This window comes from Loxodonta africana, chromosome X, assembly GCF_030014295.1.
Source record: "Loxodonta africana isolate mLoxAfr1 chromosome X, mLoxAfr1.hap2, whole genome shotgun sequence".
Taxonomy (NCBI): Eukaryota; Metazoa; Chordata; class Mammalia; order Proboscidea; family Elephantidae; genus Loxodonta; species Loxodonta africana.
This window is the reverse complement of record NC_087369.1, coordinates 36,933,091-36,944,126: the sequence shown is the minus strand read 5'-3', so window position 1 is coordinate 36,944,126 and position 11,036 is coordinate 36,933,091. Positions and strand designations below refer to the sequence as shown.

Sequence of the window (11,036 nt, the reverse complement as noted above, 5' to 3'; positions counted from 1 at the left end):
ACTGACCCTCTGCTTTACCAAGCATGATGTTCTTCTCCAGGGACTGGTCCCTCCTGAAAACATATCCAAAGTATGTGAGACAAAGTCTTGCTATACTCACTTCTAAAGAGCGTTCTGACTGTACTTTTTCCAAGACAGACTTGTTTGTTCTTCTGGAATTCCATGGTATATTCAATATGTTATATGCTGTTGTTGTTAGGTGCCGTTGAGTCAGTTCTGACTCATAGTGACCATTTGTATAACAGAACGAAATACTCCCCAGTCCCATGCCATCCTCACAATTATTGCTGTGTTTGAGCCCATCGTTGCAACCATTGTGTCAGTCCATCTCATCAAGGGTCTTACTCTTTTTCACTAACCCTCTACTTTACGAAACATGATGTCCTTCTTTGGGACTGGTCCCTCCTGATAACATGTCCAAAGTATGGAAGATGAAATCTCGCCATTCTCCCTTCTAAGAAGTATTCTGGTTGTACTTTTCCAAAGTAGATTTGTTGGTTCTTCTTGCAGTCCATGGTATATTCAATATTCTTCATCAAGACCATAATTCTAACACATCAATTCTTCTTTGGTCTTCCTTATTCATTGTCCAACTTTCACATGCATATAAGGCGATTGAAGATACCATGGCTTGGGTCAGGCTCACCTTAGTCCTCAAGGTAACATCTTTGCTTTTTAACACCTTAAAGAGGCCCTTTGCAGCAGATTTACCCATCACAACACGTCATTTGATTTCTTGACTACTGCTTGCATGGATATTGATTGTGGATCCCAGTAAAACTGAAATCCTTTTACATGTTATATATTCAATATGTTATATGTTATACATCATTGTGGAGAGGTATCACTGAAACCATGAGTTTTTTAACTAGTATATTTTGTCTTTCAGTTTGGGAAGCAGCACATAGAGAACCTCTTCAGTGACCTGCAGGATGGGAGACGCCTCCTAGACCTCCTCGAAGGCCTGACAGGGCAAAAACTGGTACGTGACTTATTTTCCAGAAAGTTTGCGTTAATCTTAGTAGAATTCCATGCAAGAAACAAACCAGGTACAGTTTTATAAAAAAAAAAAATTATAAGATATAGTAAAAGCTACTAATTTACTAATTGATGATTTAACTAGCAATACAGGACCTATTCCTTAATCAAACAGTCTCACAATATTATTTTCAGGTTGGCATAGACTATTACATGCAGAGCAACAGGCTGAACATTTGGAGTATTATATTTTGTTAATTAATGGGTATTATTTACTTGTAATATTTGTTATCTTTCTTGCTGAATACCTTCTTTTAAAGGTTTTTCTTTTAAATACATAATGACTTTTTAAAATTATCTTCAGGCTTTTGTGTGCTTTGCAATTATTTTACAATGAATCTGTGGGCAGCAGAATAAAGCTAGCCATTTTAGGTCAATATAGCATACGTGATGAATATGGCACTCCTCTTTGAGAACTATTATCCCTTATGACTTCAGAGCATTTCTGTGAGATGGGTATTACTATAGATCAATAACATCCTGGATGAATCCGAGTTCACTTGAATGAGGTGTCATAATAGGGAGAAAAGCTCTTGGATTCAGATCTTCTGACTGCAGTAATCTTAGATTGGTATTATTTTTAAAAGTGGTGCTTCAGCCCCTACTTTCTACAGTCACAGCTGCCCTCATAGCAAGTGAATCTTGACAAATTATGTTTCTTCTCCTGCCCCCTCACTGCAAATCCCCCCTCCTCACACAATGATTTTTGGAGATAGAATACAAGCTATAGCTGGCGTAAGGAACCCTGGTGGTTCAAACCCACCCAGAGGCTCTGCAGGAGAAAAGACTTAATGATCTGCTCCCGTGAAGATGACAGCCTAAGAAACCCTATGGGGCAGTTCTACTCTGTCTTACAGGGTCGCAAAGTTGGAATCAACTCTGTGGCACACAACAGCAGCAACCATAACAACTTTGCTAACATTCGAAGCTGACAGAAGTCCTAGCCCCATGACTTGCCTTCTAAAACTCTCTTACGCAAACCCTCAGACTTCAAGTTGGTCTCTGTACGTCCTATTGGATGTGCCTGGGGGGGGGGTCTTCCTAGGTTATTTTAATTGTTTAATTGATTTCTGTGCTTCTCTCTGTCCTAACCGTCCTTCGGATACCTTGGTTCTTCTCGGTGAAGGCTTTCCCCAATGTCTTTGCTTATTTCTGTTTTTTTTTGTTGTTGTTTGTTTGTTTTCCTTAAATACATAGGATGTCTGGTTTTGTATACAAAGTCAACCCTCGCACTTAATGCTTTTCTTGCTTCATCTTCTTCAAGGACTATATGGAATTATCATATTATTAAATTCAGACCAATGCATTCTCAACAAGTCTGAACTTGTATTGATCTTCAAAAAAAAAACCTGCTGATTTACTGCAAGAATTACTTCAGTAAATAAAAGAATCCAGAATTATTGCTTCTAGCTGAACTTTTTGCTTATTGCCAGTTTGTGGTTATTGTGTATAATTAGACTTAATTTCACTTGTTAGAGATAAATGTGTGAATAATCATCTGTACCCTATGAACATGTGAACATTATATACATATATATCTATACACAGACACACACCAGTGTGTGTTCCCAACTTCTCCTGCATCCTGGCATCATTCCTGGTTATAATTACCAAATGCAGAAATCCTAGTGCCTTCCAAGTATTTACGAAAATTCCTATTGGTGCTTATGGGTTCCACATCCCAGTTTGGCTCTCTGCACAAGGCTTTCGTCTCTTCAGCAGCTCTTCACCTCTGACCATCTGCATAACCACTGTTTTCTGCTGATGTGACTCTGGTCAATTCATGAACCAAGTCAACTCTCTTCCACCACAAAAAGCAATTCTGGCATGGCTAGCAAATGCCATGTAGGTTCAAGGTTTAAAATAATGACTTACAGAGAAAAAAAAGAAAGCAAAACAAAAAAGATAAAAAACTTGAGATATTCATTAGTATACATGGATAGATAAAATGAAATTAATATGTAACAGACACTGAAGATAAAATGGTGCATAAAATATCATGGCATTGGCCATTATGAGGCAAGGTGGTAGGGAAACTACCAAGCATTCATAGAATCAAATAAAACTAAAAAAATTCCAAACCCGTTGCCGCAAAGTTGGTTCCAACTCATGGTAATCCTATAGGACAGAATAGAACTACCCCATATGATTTCCAAGGCTGTAATCTTTACAGAAATAGATTGCCATTGCTTTCTCCCTTAGGGCAGCTGATAGGTTTGAACCACTGACCTTTTAGTTAGCAGCTGAGTGCTTGACCACTACACCACCAGGACTCCTTTTTAGAACCAGATACACATTACATAATTTCAAATGCTGCTGCAAGGAGAATTTGTGATCCATTTCAGATTCACATCACAGACCTGTCAGCCCACGTCTGGGGACCTCACCTTTCCCACAAAGCAGAATCGCCTCCCTCATGAATGCTCCCAAGTCCAGATCCTGGCCTTTAATCCTAAAAGTTTCTTCAGAGATATATCCTGCACCTCCAAAGGGAGTTTTATATCTTCTTGAACAGAAATCTTAAAATTCTACTTGGAACCATCAGCATTTTGATTACTAGTTTAGGGCATCCCCAAGGTTAACAGGGAATTATTTTTCTTACAGGTATAAAATTAAAATTGCTCTCCAAAGGGGCTCTAATAAGGGCAGATTTCAGCTTCCATGTTAGAATCACAAACTACAGCTTTTGTTAAAAGTAGAATTTAGTATGTACACTTGAACATTTATGTTTAAGTTTGATGCTCAGGCAAATGTTCCTAGGCTATCAGTGAAATAATTATGCAACTGGCCAAACGTTAATATGTGGGTTCTATCTAAATAGTAGGCAGAAGATTGATTTGAATAATTGTTTCTCAAACTTTAAATTCCTAAAATTATCATTCAGCCTGTTATTTTTGAAATTTGTACATACATAATAGGATTATTTTTCTGGTGCTTTTCTTTGATCTAACGTTCTGCCTTTCTAAGAACTTATTTTCTTTCTCTGTGTGGTGGGAATTGGGTAACATACCAAAATGTAAACCTACATCTTTTTGAAGCTGTTGGAGGAAAGGTTTTTAAGAGGTAAACAATGGGGATTCTATTTGTAAGGTTGTCCTCAAGGTTGTGGGAAACCATAGGAATAATATGTTAATATTATTTGAAAGGGTAAAATAAATGAAAACAAACCAAACTCATTGTTGTTGAATCAATTCCGGCTCACAGCAACCCCATAGGACAGAGTAGAGCTACCCCATAGAGTTTCCAAGGAGTGCCTGGTAGATTCAAACTGCCAACCTTTTGGTTAGCAGCTGAAGCTCTTAACCACTGTGCCACTAGGATTTCCTAGATGAAAATAAAACCCACTGCCATCGAGGAAAGATTAAATCCAGCAGACATCCTAGTGGTAGAAGTTCTAAAACTCCACTAGTAAATTAAGGGGAGTTACTCCATAAATTGTAATAAACTATGAAAATATCAGTTTAAAAATGCAGGAAATGATATGGCTTTTGGATTTGTGAGTTTTTGAGCTTCAGTGACAGGGGCAATGAAAATATCATTCACAGAAATTGTTTCCTTCAACCCAATTTTGCATTTTAGAATTTCACTAGACGTAAAACTGTTTTAAACCCTAACTTGCTTATCTATTTTACTAGCAAATGTACTTATTTATCTTATGCATGCTGATGTTTCTTTCATTGCTGGTCTAGCAATAATCCTAAACCGGACTACAGAATGAAGAATTGACCATAACCAAAATAGTCATTATGTAGAACAAAAATGCTATCATCATTCTTGAGGAGTAATTTGTCCATGCTAAGAAAGTACTAAGATGAATACAATTGGCCCAAAGCCCTTTACTGCATTACATGAATGCTTCACAATCTGTGTTCTTTTAAACTATTTGAGCTCAGAAGTCAAATTTATAAATAGTTTCATCTCTAAAATGAGATGGTTAGTCTCTCTGCTGTGCAGTAAACACTTGTTTTATTTTGTTTTCAGCCAAAAGAAAAAGGATCCACAAGAGTTCATGCCCTGAATAACGTCAACAAGGCACTCTGGGTTTTGCAGAAAAACAATGTAAGTGGTGACCTGAACCGCATCTCCACACTGTGAGACAGCATGCTGAATGTCTGAGTGAGGGCTCTGGCCCCAAATTCAGAGAAAGCACCTCAAGTTTTTGTGGCAGTCAAAGCAGTTATCATTAAGAGCATATATTCTATTTCATATGTGTTTGCTTGGGGCTCATGTGATACAGGAAGTGAACATGTACAGCCATAGCGGGTGGGTAAAGGTGTGACCTGGTCCTGATAGACTACTGCGTGTTGTTTTCAGATTTTACTTGATGCAGTCGTATTTGGTGAACAAATTCAATCCTACAATGGGCTCAGTTCCTTATAGCAGTTCTCTGTGTAACAAATAGCTAATTTTTTTGGAAGTAGATTGCCAGGCCTTTTTTCTGAGGTGCCTCTGGATGGACTCCAACATACAAGCTGTTAGTTAGCAGCTGAGCATGTTAACTATTTCCACTCTACCGAATATTACTTTTTTTTATGTAATAGGCATGTTCAAATATGATGATAATAAATAAACTTTCTCGGACTTAAGCCGGTATATATTAAACACCATACCCAAGCATGCAGATTATTAAAAAAAAAAAATATTTTAACTCAAAGTAAGAATTGCAAATTTGTTTTTTATTTATTCATATTTTTTTGCCTTTAATTTAACTAGAGGAAACTGTACCTGTGGTATTTGAAGAAGTGAACAGTCATCCTAAACAAGTGGGCAAGTTACAGGGGTTGTAATCTCCTCAAAGTGACTTTGAAGCTCCTCCCCTCTATCAGGGCATTAGAATCAGTCCCCCTTTCTTATTTATTTCCTCCAACCTTTCAAATCGGCCAGTAGATTTACCAGATGTTTTAGTTGCCTCCTAATTACAATTGCATCTCTCTTTCAAGGATAAATTCAAATAAATTGATCTTAAAATAACCATAAGCCGTGGTAGATTAGTAGTAACGTGTACTCCCCCAAATAGTGCTCAGCTCATCTGCCAGGGAAAGGACATCACTCAGGATATGGAAGCAGAGGCTTTACAGTAATTGGTTGCTTTTATTAACTTAATGTTATCATCATGTTTAACCTATGAACATTATTTAATAGAAATGTTATATGTTTTTTGTTCTTTTCTGAATGGACCAACTCTATTTTCAAAAATTTTCTAGTCAGATTAAGATAGTCTATTTTTTTTTATAGATCACTTGTCTCATTATAAGTCTGACAGACTCTTTGTAATGACCAATATCATTTAAAGTTATGAAAATTTTTAAAAAATATTGAGCACTTACACAAAGAAAACGGCGTTTTAAATATCAAGTCACCATATTTTATTTCAAAAGATAAAAGCAAAGAAAACAGAAAATTCAGAGAATAATTAGACTGGATTTATTTGATAAAACTGAACTCCCCCCACCAAGAAAATGCTACTTTAAAAAATAGGCTTTTGGATCTCTTATAAAATAGTGGATTAATGTAGGCTTACATTTAGGTTGAAAAGAGTTTTGTTTTTTTCACACACTGGTTTTAGATTATGAATTTGGGGGGGTTTCTTTATATGCTATGCCTGTTAATTTCACCGTTTTCAATACTGGGCCAGAAGAAGTCTTAGCAATGAAACACAGAAACCATAGGAGAAAATTTCTGTGACTTTGGCATAGACAAATATTTCTTAGATATGAAATAAAAAGCATTACTCAAAAAAGAAATATTGATAACTTGACCTTCATCTAAATTATGAATTATTCATATATTCCAGATATAAGCCTTTTGTTATATATGTTGAAATATCTTTTTCTCTGTGAATTATCTTTTCATTTACTTAGTGATGCCTTTTGGTAAAAATAAGTTCTTCATTTTTGACGTAGTTCAGTTGTTTTTTTTTTTTTTTGTTAGATGACCAATGCATTTTATTTATTTATTTATTTTTATTGTACTTTGTGCGAAACTTTGCAGCTCAAGTTAATATCTCGTACAAAGTTTTGTACACATATTGTCATGTGACACTAGTTGCAATCCCTACAATGTGACAGCACACTCCCCCTTTCTTTCCCATGTCCATCCAACCAGCTCCTGTCCCTTCCTGTGCCTTCTCATCCTGCCTCTAGACATTAGATCTTGTGTATCTGCTTGAACTAAGAGGGGCATCCTTTACAAGTTATTGTTTTATGTTTTATAGCCCAGTCTAATCTTCGTCTGAAGAATGGTCTTAGTTTTTTTAACTTTTACTTTATATTTTTGTTGATGTTTAAGAAGTGCTTGCCTTCCTAAAGCCATGAAGATGTTGTATTTTGTTTTTATCTCTGCAAGTTTTACTATTTGAATTTGGATCTATATTACATCTGAAATCAATCATTGTGTATGGTGTGAGGTATGGGCTAAAATTCAAGGTTCACTCCCCCATTTGGAAACTAAAGGACAAAACAGAATGTGGCTTCTCCATTGTTCTGCAACCCTACATTTGTCACAAAATTTTAGTCTTATATATGTGGATCTATTTTTGGACTTCAGTTCACTTCCAATGTTTTTACTTATCTATACTTGCACAAATAATACAACATCTTGATTCCTGTCATTTTATAATACATCTCAGCATATGGTAGGCTAGGTTTTCCCACTTCTTTCTTTTTCTTCAAGATTCGCTTGGTTACTAATTGCTCATGATTATTTCCGTATGTATTTTGAATCATTGCTTCGAATTTCTACATATGTGAAAATACAAAATAGAATGTGATTAATGCAATTTATGGATCTTTTCTGGGAAGGCCATATTATTAACAGAAAACAAAGAACCTTCCAATGTCTTTACAGGGGAATGCTTCACAATAAAGGTTTACTTTGAGAAGGTAACCTACAAAAGCAGATTTCAACAATGCTGTCACTTGAGTCAAGATCTTAAGGATCAACTACTTAAAACGGAGGTCTCTGTGTTAAAGAACAGAAAACCAAGTAAAACATTCTCAAGTAGTAACCAAAACCCACAACGAAATAAATAATCTTTACTTGGGTTAGCCCAGGTCAAAATACATAAAACATAGTCAAAAGTAAATTTATTATCTCCTTATATATCTCTGTTATTTTGTAATGGAAGAAAGCACAAACAAAATGGAATGTATTTCAAGGTACACGTTTATTAGCCTCTGATTATTACCTTAAAGAGTAAATACATAATTAAACCAAAGAGACTATTCATGAGCAGGATTTTTTTCGTAAAGATGCGTTTCGCTGAACACAACCAAAAGCAAGAGGGTAAGAGATCCCAGGTGATGGAGTACTAGGGGTGTCATCTAACACAATGAGTAGGTGAAAAACTGGAGGGGGAAACAGGGAGTAACCTGTATTAAAGGCTTCTCTGTTTTTTTCTGAGTTACATGTGGCCTTGAGAATCTCTGCACCAAGAACCCTTATGCTAATTAGGACAGACTTTCTTTGGGTGTATCAGGAAGTTTCCCCTTTTGAGGTAATGCCACCTCATCGAGGTGCTGACAGGGAATGGAGGTGGTTTCTGGCTACTTTTGGGTCACGATGATGTCACACCCCTTTCTGTGTTTCTGGGGGAAACCAGAGCCAGGAAAGGAAGACAGGACAGCCTAAGAGTTATTTCTGATGTCTGCCCTGCTACAGAAACTTCCCAGAGGCATAAAAAAACAGAAACTTCCCAGAGGCATAGGAGAATATTAATATACATAAAAAAGTTCTTGCAACATGCACAAATTAAAAAAAAAGATAATATATATTAGGATGCAGTGAAAATGTCATAAATTATGCAAAATAAGAATATTTGAAATGTATATTCTTTGATAACAATTCAGTAACACTAGAAATTAATACATATTTTAATTCAGTTCAAATAATTTAAAACGTGTTGATGAAAAAATCAAGAGTACAAACCACATTTGTGTAAGAAAAAGCATTTCAAAAGAAAACCCATGAGAAATGGCCTCAGCTCTACCCAGAGGTTCAATTTTTGCCTTTGCTTTTATCTTCATTGGAAAGCAAAGATAAAATAAATTAACTCAAACTTTCAACTAAAAATGTTTAAAAACTGCTCTAAGGAAACTAAGAGATAGAAGAAAATATAAATGCAGAAATAAATGATTTAGAAAGAAAAAATGCTAGATAAATTTAAGAACTATTTCTTTGTAATAAAATAGACTTAACTCTTCTAAATATAATCAGGAAACTGAAGGGGAAAAAAGCAGATGTAATTCAAAAATAAAAAAGTATTATTATTGATAATTATAAGAGATGTAGAAACCAAAAATGGATTCTGCATAAACTATGTATGTTGAATTTTAAATAATCAATAAAACTGGATTGTATTCTATTGAAAATATTAAGTTACAAGAATTAACACAGCCAAATAAAGAATATCTTAATAAACAAAAGAGTACTTAAGGAATAAAAATATAAATAAAAAATAAGACTTCTTCAAGATCAAGCCCCAATGGAACCAGTGGAATGTTTGTTCAAACTTTTCAGATGTTGATAATTGGTATTAGAAAACCATATGAGAGGCCTTCCAAATTCTACAAACTTACCCATAAATCTCTTTAAAATTGCTTGAAACAAACTAGCTCTCCATTGTCCCTCTTGGGCAGATGTGTTGAACCCAGGTCACCAGCCAATCTACGTTTCCCCTAGACTCTTGTCCTCTCAAGACAGTGTACCCTTGTTACCACAACTCTTGACTTTGAAACTCAGAGAGGAAGAATTGTGTCTCATTCCATTTTCTCAGAAGTCTCCCGACCCTTTAGACAAAATATCTCCTTCCGTATTCTCTCATACAATGGGGGATTATGAAAAGCAGACAGTTGACCGAAAGTCTTGTTAAACCCTTCCCCAGGGCAGAGGGGCTATGCTACCTCAATTTAAACTTTATGAAACTGCCATCCACCTTTCCTTCTGTGAATAGAAAAAGCAAACCATATTGGAGAAGATTTTCATTATTAAGGCATGCTGTTGAAGTTTGTTCCTTCCAAATTTATCACTGTCATTCGTAAGATAAAAATCTACTCAAGAAAATGTGCAGTTTCTACCCCTAGACAAGAAGAGCTTGATTAAAGTATAATATTCCCCCTAACCAATACGGAACTTCCAGTATTAATATAACCATGATATTAGGATTGTTTTTAATGGGGAATTGGAAGCTTCCTTTCAAAAGGATACTTCAGGGAAGTTTCAAAATCTTGTCTTTTACTCCTTCCTTCTTACGGTCTCCTTCATTATGGCCTATTTCTCTGCCTTAAATACTAGTTCCAGCACATTCCTTGAGCCCTGGTGTTGCAAACAGTTAATGCAGTGGCTCTGTGAGAGAAAGGCCTGGTGATCTGTTTCCCTAAAGATTGAAAGAAAGCCCTGTGGGTGCTCGCTTCAGCAGCACATTTACTAAAATGGGAACAATACAGAGAAGATTAATACAGCCCCAGCACAAGGATGACATGCAAATTCGTGAAGCCTTCCATATTTTTGAGTTTAACAATAAACACTGATCATGAAACGAAAAAAGAAAGAGAAATAAAGAAAGCCCTATGGGATAGTTCTACTCTGCACACGTGGGGTCACTATGACTCGACGGCACCTAACAAAAACAGTACGTTCCTTAGTTGTAAACTGTCTCCTCAATTTGACCTTGTCCCTGTTTCCTTTCTTTTCCCTGTCCTGACTTCCAGCCTGCCATCTTCACTTGAAAGCTGCTCACAGCTTAGTTCTGTAGAGCGCAGACCACACGTATATATTCCAATTTGCATTCTCCCTGCTGGCTGTTTTAGTATAAAGTTGTCCCTGCTATCAATAATTTAGTTTGGAAAACCACTTATTGAGAAGAAAGTACTTCTAAGGGAAGTGATACCTTTATTAAAATATTTGCTGAGAGCAAAGCTCATTTGTAATAAAGTCGGCTGTGGTTTAAAAAAGCAAACAAAAGAAAGTACAAAATCCTGTGAAGCAGAGGATGGCTCTAC

At 36.0% G+C, this 11,036-nt stretch overlaps 1 non-coding gene across 1 annotated transcript; it reads left to right on the top strand.

The window, feature by feature from the left end:
• The first annotated feature begins 10,437 nt into the window (after window positions 1-10,437).
• On the top strand, window positions 10,438-10,544 carry LOC111747708 (U6 spliceosomal RNA). The gene has a single exon (XR_002783673.1). It is a non-coding gene; the product is annotated as a U6 spliceosomal RNA (small nuclear RNA).
• The last annotated feature ends 492 nt before the right edge of the window (window positions 10,545-11,036 follow it).